This window comes from Mirounga angustirostris, unplaced genomic scaffold (assembly GCF_029215605.1).
Source record: "Mirounga angustirostris isolate CCGP_5_RB_7025 unplaced genomic scaffold, mMirAng1.0.hap1 SCAF_3, whole genome shotgun sequence".
Lineage (NCBI taxonomy): Eukaryota > Metazoa > Chordata > Mammalia > Carnivora > Phocidae > Mirounga > Mirounga angustirostris.
In genome coordinates this window covers 5,534,649-5,552,538 of record NW_026991711.1, presented here as the reverse complement: position 1 = coordinate 5,552,538, position 17,890 = coordinate 5,534,649, and the positions used below count along the sequence as shown (strand labels likewise).

Here is a 17,890-nt window from a genome sequence, read left to right as displayed (position 1 = left end):
TTTCAGCACAAAATCAACCAGGGGATAATTTTCATTCTTTCAGCTACATACACACACAGACGGTTCCACTCACGCACACACACACACACACGTGTACATATTTCACATGCATTTGGGCACACGGAAGACCAGCGTGAAGATGGAACAGGAAAGACAAGAATTTCTTAGCTTCAGTCATTCTTAGGCACAAGATTTCTGGCCAAATTCTGCAGCTCTGGACGGGTTAGAATGTCTGCAGAAGATCTCAAGAACCACAGGAGCTTGAGAACTTTGATTCCTTCTCTACCTCCAAGCGTCCCATCCCATACAGAACCCCCGCCATCACTAATCAGAACAAGGATTGTTTTCTGTCCTACAGGCCGTCTTCCCCTCACAAGCTCCCCATTTAAAAGTGAAAAATTGGACTTCAGCTGTGGAAGGTTCCAGCTTCTAAAGAAGATAAACTGGAACGAAAGACCCTTTTGTTCATTTTTCTTTTCTCTGGGAAAGCTACCTTTAAGGTTGCAAGAATATAGCATGCAATTATTCTAAAAGGATGTGCTTTGAGATTTTTAATTCATTTTCATCTTCCTTGTATTATGAAAGCTATACTTCTTTTTAAGGCTTTCAGACTACCAGCTTAATTTTCATACTGATTCATTCGGGGACAAAACAAAACTTTGTATAAACTGAATGGAAAATGACTCTTTTGTGGTGAAGAATCTGTGCTTGCATTTAATTATAATGCATGGAAGTGTTCCTTCCTAATTAAACATTTAAATGAAGAGGGGGTATAAATAGAAATTTTAAAAAGCGAGTGAGCACGACACAGTTCACCCATCCCAAGATGAAGGTCCTCATCAGAGCTTACTTTTTCCCATACTCAAAGCTGATGTGATTGTCCAGGGTTTTAAAGCGTGCCTGCACATTTTTGGGGGGGAATTTTTCAGTGCATGTGATAATTACTATATTAGCAATATTCTTCACTTACATAGGCTTATCAGGGAGGAGCCTCAAAGTGCTTTATTATCTAATTAAACCTCACAACATGATGCAATTTTATTAATACATAAAGTGAAACCCAGTACAGTTGAGTGTCTGCCTTTATGGTATAAGATGGGAAAAAGGATGAGAATATAAATTTGAGTTTGGAAAGAGAACACAGTTCAGCCCCTGGACCACCCAGCGGTCTCCCATCTCAGGGAGCACACATTTCCGTGTATTAGAAAATTTGGGAAAAACGTAAAATCTGTTTATGTACAGATGCTCATATTTCACATGAAAGGTAACAACAGCCTTACCTTATTGAGTCATTTCTTATATTATGTACTACGAGATTTTACTTCTCTCTGTCATTGTATTCTACTTTTATTCCCAACCACACCTTCTTGAACCAGAGAGTGATTCTCTGCCTCTGGTTATCAGAGCAATATTTGCTTTGCTGTAGGAGAGGACATCCACATCTTTTTATTTTCTAGCAGAGTCACTCAGTATGCAAGTGCTGAGAGCTCAAGTGATCCCAGCATGCTGTTTCATGCGCATCCTTTGATCTGCGGTAGAATCTAGTATGGTCCTGTGCACGTAGGAGGTACTGAACAGAAATTTACTTAAGGAAGCAAAAAGCCTCCCCAGAAGGATTTAGGGGATGTGGGAGAATATGTGACATACCAAATAGAGGATTGTTTGGTATTCATCACACCTTACACTGTCCATGGCTAAGAATTTGGCAGAAAATCAGCAATAGATTGGAAATGATGTGGAAATATAATCTGCAGAAACATACTCAGAACCGAGAGAACACAATAAAGTCCAGAAAACTGGCATGTACATGAGAAAATTGAGTGTAGGTAACAGTTAACCTCTGTTGTTTAATAAAATCTCAGATGCTTATAGTAACAAGCATTTCTTATCACTCATGAATCTGCGGGCCAACCGTGTTGAAGGTTGGCTGGTTGTAAGCCGGTTCAAAATGGCCTAGGACGAGGACTGTGGGCTCTTCTCTACATGGTCTCTGGAGCCCCGGCAGTCTGATCCAGGATATGTTGAGAGAGACACAGAGAGGAGCCCAAATGGCTGCTTGAGATGGGCACACCATCACTTCAGCTCCCTTCCTCTGGCCAAAGTGACAAGGCCAGCCCAGAGGAACGATGGCGAAAGACAGTGTAGCAGCTGATGGAGATGCAGGACACAGATGCAGGGAAACCATTAATTAGGGGCTTCAGGTAGGCACTCCACTGCCGCAGGTGGCTGTCCCGTGGGCATTTCAAGTCACTGCGGAGAGAAGCGTACATCCAGTGAGGTAAACAAGTAAACATCTAGACCCAAAGAAATAAAACTCTCTGGGTAAAGAAAAGAGAGAACTTATCTTTATAAACTTGAGATGGAGAAGGCCTTTCTAAGAAAGACACAGATGTTAGGGTTTGCACTGAAGAAGATAAACAGACACATAGAAAGCAAAACAGGGACAGAATAGCTGTGACGCACTATCAGTGGGAGTGGAAAAGGAAACGGACTTTTCATCTGTAAGTCATACAGATACAGGAATATTACTTTGTTAATTACTGGGCTCTTGTAATGAATTAAATTTTATTTTTGTATTAGCCTTTTGTTAGTTTGCTTAACCATTACATTATCCCTATATGCTACTTTACAGGCGGCGAAGCAAAAGTAAATTAAGCTTTTTTCCAAAATGGTGATTGTAAGTTGTATCTGTCTAAGTTACGTGCCTACTCTTAGAGATTTTCAATGCCTTGTAAAATGTACTTGAGCTTCTCAGCCTCACTGTTTCATCTGCAAAATTAAAAAAAAAAAAAAAAATCTTGCTTTCTCCTCTGAAAGTTGAAGGTGAGTTAATTTGCCCAAATTAGTGAAATCCGATAATCTTCTGAGCTAGGTGGTTGTCTATGAGTAGCAGTTGGCCCTGTATTGATCCAGACGTACATGGGTAAAAATTAATACATCCCTCTAATAATGGCTTTTTTTTTTTTTTTTGAGAGCTGTGTTTCAGACACAGTATCTGGTAATTAGCAATTACTCAGAAACTTTTGATAGATGATTGTTTTATTAATTGATGGCCTCATTCAATTATGACTGGTTAGGTTTCATAACCCCGCCTTTTACAGGAGATAACTGAAACTCAGAAGTCAAACACCTGCCAAAGGTCACCCACCTAGGAAAGGGCGGACTTCGTGGGACTTCACGTGCAGGGGGCACCTCTGTGGTTTCTGTTTGCAGCCATGGGCAAACTGAATTCAAACACCCAGGTCGCGCCTCGTTTCCACGCGCTCCTTGTGATAGACGCAGGAACTCAGAACTCTCAAACCAACATATCACACATTTTAAATAAAATTAAATGTAATAAAATGTTTGCACTCTCTTTTCAAAAGTCAGTGATTAACTTGAAGTTTCTTACAAAGCCATCATGAATTTAGGTCACGAGTCCAGGGGGCATGTTCAAATTGTTAAATGAAAGAAATCTTCCTGTGAGAGTCAAGTACACCTTTCCCTAGGCTTTCCTGAGGCAACCTATTAAAATGAAAAAGCAGAAATAAAGTGATTTTCCCATCATTTAGACATATTTGAGTGGTTATTTGGAACCGTCGTGAAAGAACCTGACCCTCACAGGACCGTACATCTGCTTCTGACACTCTACCAAACCAGAAAGCATAGTTCTTGCATGCTTGAGAGTAAGCCAGAAGTCACTGTAATGTTTATTGCTTCTTTGCTGATTTTCTAGTACATCTGAGGATGGTTCTCCAGGCCTGCTTTCTGTGTTCCATCACCGTCCCCACCAAACCGGTTTCAGGAACCTTTGACGGTGAGAGAGATCTCAAGGTGCTGCAACCTTTTCTCTGTGTAGAAATCACTGAAGGGCTTTCCGGTGAACATTCCAAATAAATGAATGACAGACAGCTGCATGAGCCTTTTCTTTTTCTTTCTTTCTTTTCTTTGCATTGAGATGTCCCTGTTTACTCTGGAGAGATAATCAGAAGAAACACTGGGGGACGTTTCATTTTTAAATCCACTGAGTAGTACTGTGTTAGTTTCATATAATGATTTTTAAAATAGCGATTTCACTTTGCTTCTTTAAGTGGAAATGTGATTACTCAAAGGCTCGGTTGTGTGGCAGTCACAAATAATATAGTTATTTATTTTCCAAAGCTCAGTGTAGTAGGATATCAAAGTAGTTTATGATCACCCAAACAGATATCCTTTTGGAGACTTCCCGGTTAGGAGGGCTGAAATGTTTTCATTAGGAGGAAGGGATTTATTCATCGGTAAATCTGTTTCAAGGTAGTAAAACATCTGAGCATTTGCATAAATAACCACCAAAGGAATGTAAATGACAAAGGAGGATTTCATTACCATAAAACTCTCAGGCTACCTGAAGGGCTTGGAATGCGGGCAGGTCTGGTTTCAAGCACCCTCTCACCTTTACAAGACAATTATTTTAGGCATTTCTGGGGAGAGACAGAACCCTACGTCCTTCTTGGCAACAGTCCTCACATATTAACTAGCTGGATCCTCAAAACGGAAGGGCTCCTCTTGACTATGTGTGTATTAAATATCTATCTGCAAAATCCTCCTGTGTCTCATCGTGCGTGCAGGCATTAGGTTGCTCTGAGAATATTTCCTGAATTACTTCTGGAAAACCAATGATTATAACAGGACCGGACTAATCAGAATGCTCTCTTTGCACCATGGTACATTTTGCAAATCACTAGCACGCAGATTTCAATTTGCTCGCATCATGAAGAAGGAAACTCATGTGGATTTAGAAGGGAGAATGTCGGATCCATGATGGCAGCGCCGACTGATGCGGAACATTAGCCCCGGAAGGCTGAAAACGAGAAGGCTTTCCCCTTCCGCGCTGTGTACACAGGCACGAGGTGTTGAGCAAACACAGAATTTCGGAGGGCAGGATGCTGCGGCTGATCAGCGCGCTAGGATTTCGCCCTTGGGCTCTGCCACTAGGTCCGCTCCGGTTTCAAGGGTTGGGGGTCTGGGCTTCAGCCGACCTGCTTCAGGAGATTAGTTCCTTCTAGAAAGGATCCTGGAACTTCTCAGCCCATCTGCATTTGCACGTCTGTGTGTGTGGGGGCGCACGCGCGTGCGTGTGCAAATTCGTGCACGCATTTGGATGTGGGGATTGCACATAGACTATTGCACTTACCTCCGCAGTCAAGCTACGTACGCTCTCCTATCAAATTTCCAAGAATCGCCCCCCACCCGCCCCCGCCTCTTACCCTGGCTCCCATTGTTTTGCTCCATACCTGCAATGGTTTCCAAAAGCTTGGTTGCTGGGTTGACTGCTTCCTCATTCTATCGACTTCCCCTTCTGCCTTCACTCCAGCCTAAGCAACGGTACTGTGATGTCTAAGAAAAAAGAAAGAAGGCATTTCCATGCTGGCTAAATCAGAGAAAGCATACATCCACACTGTCCCCCGGTAGAAAGGAAGTTAAAAAATAAACTGAAATGGGGGCGCCCGGGTGGCTCGGTTGGTTAAGCGACTGCCTTCGGCTCAGGTCATGATCCTGGAGTCCCTGGATCGAGTCCCTGGATCGAGTCCCACATCGGGCTCCCTGCTCGGCAGGGAGTCTGCTTGTCCCCTCCCCCTCCCCCCTCTCATGTGCTCTCTCTCATTCTCTCTCTTTCAAATAAATAAATAAAATCTTTAAAAAATAAATAAATAAAAATAAACTGAAATGCTCAAAAAGTCAGGTGTTTCTCAGCCAGAAAATTAGCTCTGCTCTTCGGCAGAAATTCTCATTTAATCATATTGCTTCTGGTAGTTCATAAATGGTAGTTTTGGTTTTTTTTCACTGTGTGCAGTGACCAGTGTGGAACAGTTTTATGGTTTTATATGGGACATCTGGTACATTCATAAGAAAAATGTATTACAAAAATGGTCACAACCTCTTGCGTAACTTTCTGTTCTCTAACTCTCTTGAAAATACGAAGTGATATTTAATACAAATATTGAGAATTATGGCATTGTAACAATATTCATTATTTATTTGGCTCAAAATACCAGCACTAATAGAGAACATTTCTTGGGTCTAAATATGAGACATTGTACTAATCTTCTTATGAATATTATCTCATTAAATTCTTCCATCAACTCTATGATGTAAATTTGATTATTGTCCATATTTTATCAAAAAATATGAAGCCTGAAGGTTTTTTTTTTTTTTTTTTTTGATTCTTGCTGTTTGGTACTTTTATTTCTGAAAATGGGTTGATAGATCACAAAGTGCATTCAGTTTTGCCTTTAATAGGTTACAGCTGTTCACACTCTCACAAGTCATGTAGAAAGATGTCCATTTCCCCACATTCTGTGTTTTTTATTTTATTTTTATTATTTTTTAATTTAATTCCAGTTAGCTAACATACCGTGTTGTATTAGTTTCAGTTGTATAATATACTGATTTAAGACTTCCATACATCACACAGTGCTCATCACAACAGGTGCACGCCTTCATCCCTGTCACCTAATTCACACATCCTCCCACCCACCTCCCCTCTAGTGACCATCAGTGTGTTCTCTGTAGTTAAGAGTCTGTTTCTTGGTTTGCCTTCCTCTCCCCACCCCTTTGTTTGTTTGCTTTGTTTCTTAAATTCCACATATGAGTGAAATCATATGGTATTTGTCTTTCTCTGACTGACTTATTTTGCTTAGTGTAATACTCTCCAGCTCCAACCATGTTATCACAAATGGCAAGATCTCACTTCTTTTCATGGCTGAATAGTATTCCATTATATATATATACACCACATACATCTTCTTTATCCATTCATCTACAATGGTCACTTGGGCTGCTTTCATATCTTGGCTATTGTAAATAATGTTGCAATGAACATAGGAGTGCATGTATCCCTTTGAATGAGTATTTTTGGATTTTGGGTAAATACTCAGTAGTGTGATTACAAGGTAGTTCCATTTTTAGCTTTTTGAGGAGACTCCATACTGTCTTCCACAGTGGCTGCCCCAGTTTGCATCCCCATCAACAGTGTAGGACAGTTCCCTTTTCTCCACATCCTCCCTAACACTTGTATCTTGTGTTGTTGATTTTAGCCATTCTGACAGATGCGAGGTGATATTTTAGAGGCCTAAAGAGTTTTTAACAACTTCCCCAGTCTCACAGCCAGCCAGGGTGGAGCTGGGCAGCATCTGGTGTGCCAGTCCATCATGTGATGGTACAATGCTGCCCAATAGTTGCAAAAGTAAAATAGTAGTAGAAGCAAGGAAGCGTGCCTAGCAAGTTGTCTAGCCACCTACAAATTGGTGTGGGATGGTTTGATGTTACGGGGCAGAGGTGTACACATGGTTAGAAATCATGTGTTTAGCAAACTTAAATGAAGAGCTATGCCCAGGCAGGATGTTATAAGTAAGTGTGTTTCTTCTCTGATTCCCCACTGGAGTAATGGAAGTTCTTTTTTTTTTTTTTTTTTTAATTTTATTATGTTATGTTAGTCACCATACAGTACATACAGTTTTTGATGTGGTGATCCACGATCCATTGTTTTCATATAACACCCAGTGCTCCATGCAGTACGTGCCCTCCTTAATACCCATCACTGGGCTAAACAACCCCCCCTCCCCCCTCCCCTCTAAAACCCTGTTTGTTTCTCAGAGTCCATAGTCTCTCATGGTTCATCTCTCCCTCCAATTCCGCCCCCCCCCATTTTTCCCTTTCTTCTCCTAATGTCCTCCATGCTATTCCTTATGTTCCACAAATAAGTGAAACCATATGATAATTGACTTTCTCTGCTTGACTTATTTCACTTAGCATAATCTCCTCCAATCCCATCCATGTTGATGTAAAAGTTGGGTATTAATCTTTTCTGATGGCTGAGTAATATTCCATTGTATATATGGACCACATCTTCTTTATCCATTCATCTGTTGAAGGGCATCTCGGCTCTTTCCACAGTTTGGCTATTGAGGACATTGCTGCTATGAACATTGGGGTGCATATGGCCCTTCTTTTCACTACATCTGTGTCTTTGGGGTAAATACCCAGGAGTGCAATTGATGGGTCATAGGGTAGCTCTATTTTTAAATTTTTGAGGAACCTCCATACTGTTTTCCAAAGTGGCTGTACCAACTTGCATTCCCACCAACAATGTAAGAGGGTTCCCCTTTCTCCACAACCTCTCCAACATTTGTTGTTTCTTTCCCTGTCCATTTTGGCCATTCTAACTGGTGTAAGGTGGTATCTCAGTGTGGTTTTGATTTGGATTTCCCTGATGGCTAATGATGATGAACATTTTTTCATGTGTCTGTTAGCCATTTGTATGTCTTCTTCAGAGAAGTATCTTTTCATATCTTCTGCCCACTTTTTGAGTTGATTATTTGTTTTTTTGGGTGTTGAGTTTGAGAAGTTCTTTATAGATCTTGGATACCAGCCCTTTATCTGTAGTGTCATTTGCAAATATCTTCTCCCATTCTGTGGGTTGCCTCTTTATTTTGTTGACTGTTTCCTTTGCTGTGCAGAAGCTTTTTATCTTGATGAAGTCCCAAAAGTTCATTTTTGCTTTTGTTTCACTAGCTTTTGGAGATGTATCATGAAAGAAGTTGCTGTGGGCGATGTCAAAGAAGTTACTGCCTATGTTCTCTTCTAGGATTTTGATGGATTCCTGTCTCACATTGAGGTCTTTCATCCACTTTGAATTTATCTTTGTGAATGATGTTAGAGAATGGTCGAGTTTCATTCTTCTGCATGTGGCTGTCCGTAATGGAAGTTCTAACTGGGGAGATGGACAGTCCGTGATGAACATGCCGCAATGTTAGTTAGTGTTATGCGTGAACACAACGTGCTCTGGCATGGACTCAGTGACATCCTTGGACACAGAGCAGGCTGGAGCAAACACTTCTCTTTTCTTCCTTCAGCAGACAGGCCGCCATGTTTTCCTCTACTGAGACAAAGTGGCCTAAGTCAATGTGGGCAGGTCAGATTTCTTGGATGTCTCTTTATGGTTGTAATTTTTATCTGTACTCTGTGTTTACCTGCATCTACTACCCTTACTTCTCTTTCAAGACACATAGACTGGTCAATCTGGTCCCATGAAACAAGCAAGACTAAAGAGTTACACAAATGTGATATCAAATCCTGGTTCAACCACTTAATAGTTGTATGTATGGTCTCAAGCAGATCTTTCTAATCTGCTTGAGTCTCTGGATCATCTAGTAAGTGAGGTTAATTTATTGTGAGGACTCATCAGATAATATATGCAAATTTTGAGGACTCAGATTATTTAAACTCTTAGAGTTTGTTACCTCAAATAATACGTGAGGTTAAACTATTATAAGGACTGGATTAGGTAATATATATAAATTGTGAAAACCCAATTAGATAATATATACAAATGGGCTTATACAATTCCTGGCATATAGCTGGTACTCAATAAATACTGGCTATTATTCCCTTATATACCCTGCTCCATATCACTATTGTTGTTGCTTATTTTCTTTTGTCAGAAAAAAAAATTGTTGAAGATTTGGAAATGGACAACAGAGAGCACTGGGCAGCCTTTCAGTTGAGCACCAGTCATCTGGTAGTACAGTGTTGTTCAGTAGAACTTTCTATGGGGATGTTCTGCACCAGCCCTGTCCACATGTGGCTAGTGGCCATGCAATTGAGCAGTGTGGGTCGAGCCAGATTTCTGGGGACCTATTTTATAGGAGTGTAGGATATTACCTTTTTGTTGACTAGGCTGTTTTATAACTCTTTCGGGTGGAAGTCAAGTTGCAGAAAACTGATAATGGAAATGATTCTTATCCTTAGCAAAGCAAGTGAATTTTATCCAATACATGTAACTGATATCTACACTACTGAAAAGACAACCCCAAACACTGCCTTTTATCTCCCCATTGGATATTAGCCAGTTTAACATCTGTTTATAAATTCATTTCAGCTCTCCTGACTGGCTCCGTCAATGTCTATTCTTTAAATTCATTTTTGAGCTGATTTTAACATCTGGCTAGTTTCCACTGTTATAAATGAGTTAAATAAAATCTTTGCCTGTATTCATTTTATGTTTACATGAAAATGATGATTTTACCTTGAAAAATCAAGGGTCCTCTCCCACTTATGTCTTAATAATGGTTTTATTCCAGCTCAGGTGACTGGGGAAATGGGACATTTTTTCAATGTAACCTGTGTTTGTGGTTGCTTCTATTACCATACTTATTTTTCACTTAGGGGAAGGTGTGGTAGGAAATTACTTGACAGGGTTATTGCAAGGTTAAGGAATAGTATTGGGAAACAACACAAAACAAAGAAACAAATTCTGAGCTTGGTGTATGAGTTAGCCATTTCTCTTCTCGCTCTAGAAACCTGTTTTCATGGATTAGAGATTGTGAGGCTTTAACTACAATGTCGCTGCTCATTTTGTTGGTTTATATTTCATTGCCATATGAATGGAACAACCTGAGTCTTGAGTTTGTTTGTAATACCCAGCTAGAACCTGGGAGGGGAGCATTACTAGATGGTGTGGCGTGACACACAGAAGCACAGGGAATGTGGGTCCATGGCGAGAGGAGACAATGCTGATCACAGAGCTCAGTTTGTTCTCCTTTGGCTTCCTGTTTCTAGGCAAGTTGGACACATAAATATAAATACAGTTGCTTCTTAAGAAAATTGCTTGAGAATTAGAAACAGAAATATTGTGCCAATCTAGAAAAAACTGGAATTGAATTATGCCTTAAAGAGTTATAAAAGTGGGGCACCTAGGTGGCTCAGTCAATGAAGCATCTGCCTTTGGCTCAGGTCATGATCCCAGGGTCCTGGGATCGAGTCCCGCATTGGGCTTCCTGTTTAGCAGGCAGTCTGCTTCTCCTTCTCCTTCTATCCCTCCCCCGCCTGCTCCTGCTCTCTCTCTCTCTCTCTCTCAAATAAATAAATAATTAAATCTTTAAAAAAAAAAAAAAAGGAGAGAGAGTTCCAAAAGTGGAGTGCAAGTGTGAGAAATGGCAAAGGCTTTAAAATAACTGACACAACACATGTCCACCCCACCTTCTATGTAGCTGACAAGGTATCATGAACCATAACCCTTATTGGCCTCTGCCTGGAATGGTTTTTTGGGGACCAGAAATAGTAACCCGATGTGAGCTTTCCAACAGTGGTTAAGGCAGAAATCGTACTGGCTTTATGTTTACCACATACCGTTGATAGTCCTTAACACGGCCCCAAAGTCTGTGACTAGAAACGGTGAACTCCAGGTTAGTTAAAATCAGCTACATGAAAGTTACAATAGAATTTTCCATCACCTGTTGCTATGACAAACGTAACGCCTGGCTCCCAAGCAGAGATCATGAAAGCAGAGATTCTGAGCACGTTAAAAGGAAGGAGGAGAGGAAAAGAAGAGGCATCTTGACAAAATAGACTATCAGCTAATTATGAAAACAGTCACTATTCTAACATTACGGGGAAGGAAGAAGTGTTCACTAAAGAATGTTGAGTGAAAAAACAACACAATTTCTATGGATATGGTGACCACTAAAGACACAAAACTATATAAATCTATGGATTAAAAGTCACAAGGAAACATAAAAGGCTTCTTTCTTTTAACTTAAACTTTTTTTCTCTTATCATCCTTTAAATTTGGTTTAACAACACATTATTTATCTTTGAAAACAAAGCGGAAAAAGACAAAAAGCAGGAGAGAAAGGATAAAAAGGAGACACTAAAAGAATCAGGAGAGACAAAGGGACGGGCAGAAAGCTTCAGTTAGAAACCAAAGTTAGAGAGTCAGCAGAGCTGCCTCTCCTTTGAAGGCCAGGGCAGCCAGGGCCCAGGGCGCAGGGTCTGGCACCAGGGGTGGCCCGTCCCATTCCGTTCCCCACTCTCTTAAAATGCCTGCCCGCCGGACCACGACGGGTCTGACAGAATTTCTGGGGTTTGTTCTCCCTCCTACAACAAAATTCTTCTTGCATCATGCAGGGAAAGGGAGTTTATGCTCCTTAGGTAACCTCTGACGTAGGGAATTAGACTGTCCGAACAGAAGCCTGAAGAGATGGGCTCTATTCGCGGCCAAGTCATCTATCGAAGGCGCTGGAGAACAGGGAGGAGCTGAGGGCAAGAGCTGAGACTCCTGTCCATTGAATAAGTTCCGGTAAACTTAGCTCTATTGGTGGTCGGAGAGCAAAGATTTCCCTTGTGACCTTTCTAAACACAATCAGGAAAAGGTGTTAGACAAACATAAGCCAACAGGGAGGCGCTTACTGCCTTTTTGACGCAGGACACGACAGCCAGAGAAGAACACACCCTGAAGATTGTAGAGGCTGGTGGATGCTGGAGGCTCCGAGCAGACATTTACACACACGTGCAGCTCCCTCCAGAACACTCGGAAAGAACTACAGAGTATTTATGTGACAGTTTGTAATGTAATATTCACGGTTCGTCAATACAACTCCCTTATTACCGATTAGGATTCCAGCTTGGCAGAGCTAGTAATTTCTTTATGCTGCCTTAGGGAAGTAGTCAAAACTCTCCTCTATGTAACCCTTGCAGTTTGCATGACAGTGTTTTACAAGTTGTAGATGTTCAACTGGGGACCCATGTAGTGGAAAGATGGCTTTGCAGTCAGAAAAAGTTTAGCTCTAAGCTCCACCCCCCCATCCGTTTATGACCTTGGGTGAGTTCCTTACGCTCTCTAACGCTCACCCATACACAGGAGATTTAGTGTGGATCCAGCGAGATGACACAGCAGGTAGGGTGTCCAACACACAGCAGGACCGTCGCAGGATTTATCTTGTGAGGGCGTTTTGACAGTGGGGTGTCTGAGTGGAACTCTTGCTTAACATTTTGTAGTCCAATTTGAATGGTCATGTATCAGACACATGGATCTAGAACCTGGTATCAGTGAAAAGAGTGGAACAGAGTATGACTAGACACTATTAGAAGAAGTGAGAATTCCTTTTTTGCCTATACAGAAAAAAAAGAAAATAACATTCAGCAAGGATATTGAGAGCCCACACTTAAGGAATTGGGCTGAGAAATTAACATGAATTATCTCATTTAATCCCCATACCAACTTTGGGAGAAAAAGTGCTACACTCATCTCATTTTACCAGGAACTGAGTTAATGAGATAAAGTGCCCAAAGCACTTTGAGAAAGTGGAGGGATTCTGGAATGATGACTTCAACTGTCTGAGTGTAGATGCCAAGATTTAACAAAAAATAGATTCTGGAATTGTACAAGGAAGAGATACTACATGCCTACATTAAGCACACACAACCCTAAACTTAAGTATGGAGAAATGATGTTGTTCTAGAAGAATGCACCTATGGGGCCCACTGATAGTAGGTTAGAGCACATAAGGAGAGAACTCTTCAGTACAGAGAAGGGGGTTGGCAAGAGGCGGGGAAAGAGGATGGGTCAACATTGGAAACGAAAGGGAGTGACCAGGAAGCCAACTTGGCAGTGAGTCTCCAGCAGTGCAGTAGGTTACCAGGTTCCACAATTTGATCAAGGCTCTATGATCCGAGCTGCGCCCAGAGTCCAGGGAAGCACAGAGGTAAGTGCCGACCTGTGAGGAGGGCAGTGCTACTGCCCGTAGGCATGAACGTCCTCCAGACTCTGGAGACAGAGAGTGCTCTGTGGAGGAGCCACCCTGACAAGAGGACCAGTCCTCTATTGAGGAAGGTGAGGTGAGAATGCAGGGAGGGAGCTGGAGCGAAGGTAGTCTGACGGCACTCCGTTCCTTTCCTCCAATCTGCCTGTACTCCCTATTGGCAGAGCCCAGCTGGAAATAAGGAGTCCGCCGAAATAATGCACACGGATCAGCCTGATGGGACAAAGAGAAGATATCCGTGGACAGGTCATAGAAAGATTCACTAGGATGTCAAAGAGTTGGGTTCTTATCCTATAGGTGATTGAAAGACATAAAAAGTTTTAGGAGAAATGGCTCATCAGTACCATACCCCAATGGGCACATCCAGCTAGTATGCTTTGTGGCCACCCAACTAACTTCCCTTGCTCTGATTCAATGGACTGTGACTTTGAAAATAATGGAATTAAGGTGCACAAAACTGGAGGCCTTGTGCTGTAAGGATGTTAATGCAGTGATTAACAAGATGGGAGCCTGAACAAGAGTAGTGTTGATGCAGATGTGAAGGAGAGATTGAGTTTATATTTTGGAGATAAGATATGAATGTTGAGAGGGAGAAGTCAAGGATAGGTCTAGGTCTATTGCTTGAAAGTATGAGTAGATAGCTATACCAACAAATGAGATAGAGAATACAGGCTTAGGAGGAGGTTTAGTGATGAATCTGATCAATTTAATAAATTTAAATTTGTAAAGTATGATTATGAGTCTTATATAAATTTAAAAGTCATCTTGATCTTAATCAACATTAAGACGGATGATTCCACTTCAAGACCATTCATGATCTTGTCTTTATCTTTGCCATTGCTATGGCATCTAAAATCATAGACTTTGAAGAATATTATAGATATCATACTCTTTTTTGTCCCATTTTCCCCCCCATTCAACCTGTATTCCCTGTCTTTTGGTTGAAGAGTAGTTCAAATTGGATTGCAAAGGCTTGACTATAGATAATCTTAACTAAATCACAAAATAATGTATATTTAAATTTATTTTATCCAAATAAATTTAAAAATTAATAGCCTGACACTCCTGAATTTTTCTCCTTTTTGGAACTGTTATTATGAGTGGCCTTAAGCAAGCTACTTCTTACTTAGTTTCAATAATACATAGCCACTTGCAGTGTTATAAACGAGTTTTCACAAAACACTCCCCTATAGGCAAAATAGAAATGATAATACTTTGCAACATTGAGGTCAGAGGTATTAATTATTTCAGGTTCTAAGCAGGGATGCAGCAGACATTTTGTTTCTAGGACAGGATGTTTGCTGCAATGCTTTGTTTTCCCACGTAATTATAGATCACTTAAAAAGTATATTTAAAATATGACTTTATGTTTAAATCTTCTAAATAACATGTTCAAAGGGTAACAATTTAATTATGGAAACATGATTTTCTTTATTATCATATTCTCTCCTATAAATACTGGATTATGAGTGCCTTAGATTCATACATGGAGATAGCTATTTAACATTCATTCCTGCTTTGCTCTACTGATTACTTGTGATTCTGCCAGTTAATAAAATAAGATTTTATTTGCAAGGTGTCTATACCCTTTAGAAAGAGTGTCTTTCTTTCCTGGCACTAGGTTGGTCATCTCAATGGCTGCCACAATAGTCGCATCTGTTAAAAAACCCAGTACTTACAGTTAAGATGACTTTCCAGTCATGAGTGTTTTAGGACACGTATTAGCAGACTCATCTCATGTTACTTAAAAAAATATCTTTAAAATCCTTGCTAATCAATCAGTACCATTTGTGCAGAATCAATTTCTTAACAGGGATTTTTTTTTTTTTTTTTTTTTTTTACTATACAAAAGTAAGTGCTTAAGCAAACAAACAAACAAAACCTAGATAAACGTAAGGACCTTCTTGCCTTAAATTCAGCCATTATTGCCACGGCTTTGGGACCTGATGTTTGTTCAGTGTTTGTGGGCTCAAGGTCCCCTTCTCCTGGGATTGCCTTTTTTGATACTGGTACTGCTTTGGTGGTACCACTGGGACTTAGAAAAAAACTCTGAAATGTGTTGACTCCTTAACTTCTGGCAAGAAATCCTTTAATTGGATGTTTACCTCGATTACCCCAAATAGAACTTAACATATTCTTGCTAGTTTTAGGGGCTTTAAACCCTTCCTAGGGCCTGGCAAAATCCTTCCAAAAGCTCTTGCTTCCTGTCCTGTCTTATCTTGTCACTCAGTAACATGGTGTGGGGAAACAACATGGATCACAGCATCCCATGATCCTCCAAGATGGACTTTTCCCCTAATCAGTGAGACGGTTACTCTGTAATAACCACCCTCCAGTTTTTTTCTGCGGGGGGTTGAGGAGTAGGAGTATGGCCATCAGAAAAGAGGAGAAAAGGCTATAACACCTTGAATTATTCACATACAATCCAGATATTTTCCTGGCAAACAACGTAGTACATAAGAAAGTATAGAAGACAGTAATTTCCTTATCACCATGATTCAAAGACCACAGCCTAGTCATTGAAGGCATATTCCTGCCTGAAAAAACATAGCTATTTTCCTCTTATGAAGCTGCATTTTGTGATGACAAATGATGTGGAACATGAAGAGTTCCAGCTTCTAGAAAATCCGATCCCTTGCATGTGGGAATGAACTACAAAGGTATAATCAAGTTTACCTTTAAGTCTACTGTTAAAGAACTCTACCAGAAAACAAAACAAAGCAAAACAAAACAAAATGGAACGAAACACACCTCCTACTGAAACAGCCATAAGCTTTAAACATGTTGTCTTTAGAGTTTAGCAGGAGGCAGGGTTGGGAGGCTCATTTACTAAAATAGCCCTCTCAACAAGAAGACTGCCATGTGCAAACCAAGAAGTGGGCCCTCACCGGGAACCAAATCTGCTGGCACCTTGAGCTTGGACTTCCAGCCTCCAGAACCATGAGAGATAATTATCTGTTTCGAAGCCCCCAATCTATGGTGTTTTGTTCTAGCAGCCTGAGCTGGCTAAACCATCTACTTGAAAAATTTTATCTACTTGAAAAGAGACTTAAGAAATCCAAAATTTCACGGTTTTTAAGCTAGACCTGCTGGATGAAGGTGGCTGGGACATGGCCTCCATTTCCTTCTGTTGGGATATAGTTTATTCTCACCCTGGATCAGCATGAAGAACTACAATAATTGAAAATCAAGCATGCATCTTTTTATGAAAAGGCTAGACAGTTGAGGAGTGAGATACCCTTGCTACAGCAGCTCAACAGATGTTGTTGGCGGCAACTTCACCGCCGTCCGGGTTTGAAGGAAGTGAGAGTCTCAGGGACAGAAGGTGAAATCTAATATACCCATCTTCTGAACTACTCAGGGCAATTGATTTTTGCAGAACTACTCTGTGTTTCTTTGCATTTTGGTTTTTATTGTCAAGTAATTAATCTAAGAAGGGAGTGGAAGGTCCAAAGAAGCAAAGTTAAGAGTCTTTGAGTTAAAGGAACCTTGATGAACCACCAAGATCCTCTCCTTACCCAAAGAAAGAATCGTTGGACTGCCACCTCTGGAATCTCTCCCTGCCCAGCCCTCAAGCCTTGAGTCCCACAAAGACAGAGTTAACTGGCCGAAGTTTTTACACCTGCCCGGCACTCGATCTACCTCCCTCTGTGCTCCCTCTCCTCACCTCCGCAGCTCCAAATAAGAACAAGTCCGTTTGTAGACCTTACATTCAAGAGATGTCAAAATTCCTGATCAAGCTTAGTCCGCACTTTTTTTTTAAAAGCACTGCAATTTTAAGGCCGACTTCATTGGTGAGTCTCTTTAAAGGGCCAGAAAACTGTAGAAGAACAGTTGTACTTGAAGAACAATTCTTGAGCCACTGGGTTCATGGCATTCTTGGGGCCAAGGAGCTCCTGTTGGGGGACGCATGGGGGAGGAAGGGCTATTGCTTTGCTCTATTTACAGAATTGGCTCTTTATTGACTTCAAAAGCCAGTTAAAAAAACAAAAACAAAAACAAAAACAAAAAAACAGAGCGGGCTTCCAGTCATGCTGCTTTAATTTCAGGCTGTTTTTCATTCGAGGAGAATGAAAATTCTCTATTTGGTAATTTCCTTTCTTGCTCAAGGTTTGTACTTTTAAAAGGTTTTCCCTTCTTATCAGCTTGGCCACTGTCACAGCTATTGTAACCCAAATGTTGACAAAAGGTACAGAAAAAAAAAAAAAACCACACAACAAAACACCCGAACTTCTCCAAAACAAAACCATAGAAACAAATAAAAAAAGATTTCTGTTTGGCGTGTTGCCTTGGAAAGGGTGCAGTTCTGTTGCCAAAGAGGGCAACGGGTC

General features: G+C 40.8%; 1 long non-coding RNA gene across 1 annotated transcript; it reads right to left on the bottom strand.

The window, feature by feature from the left end:
- Nucleotides 1-1,531: 1,531 nt before the first annotated feature.
- Nucleotides 1,532-17,602, bottom strand: LOC129045600 (uncharacterized). Its single transcript, XR_008505552.2, has 3 exons — nt 17,227-17,602; nt 5,253-5,355; nt 1,532-2,250 (listed from the first exon to the last, which is right to left on the bottom strand). It is a non-coding gene; the product is annotated as an uncharacterized LOC129045600 (long non-coding RNA).
- Between the last annotated feature and the right edge of the window lie 288 nt (nt 17,603-17,890).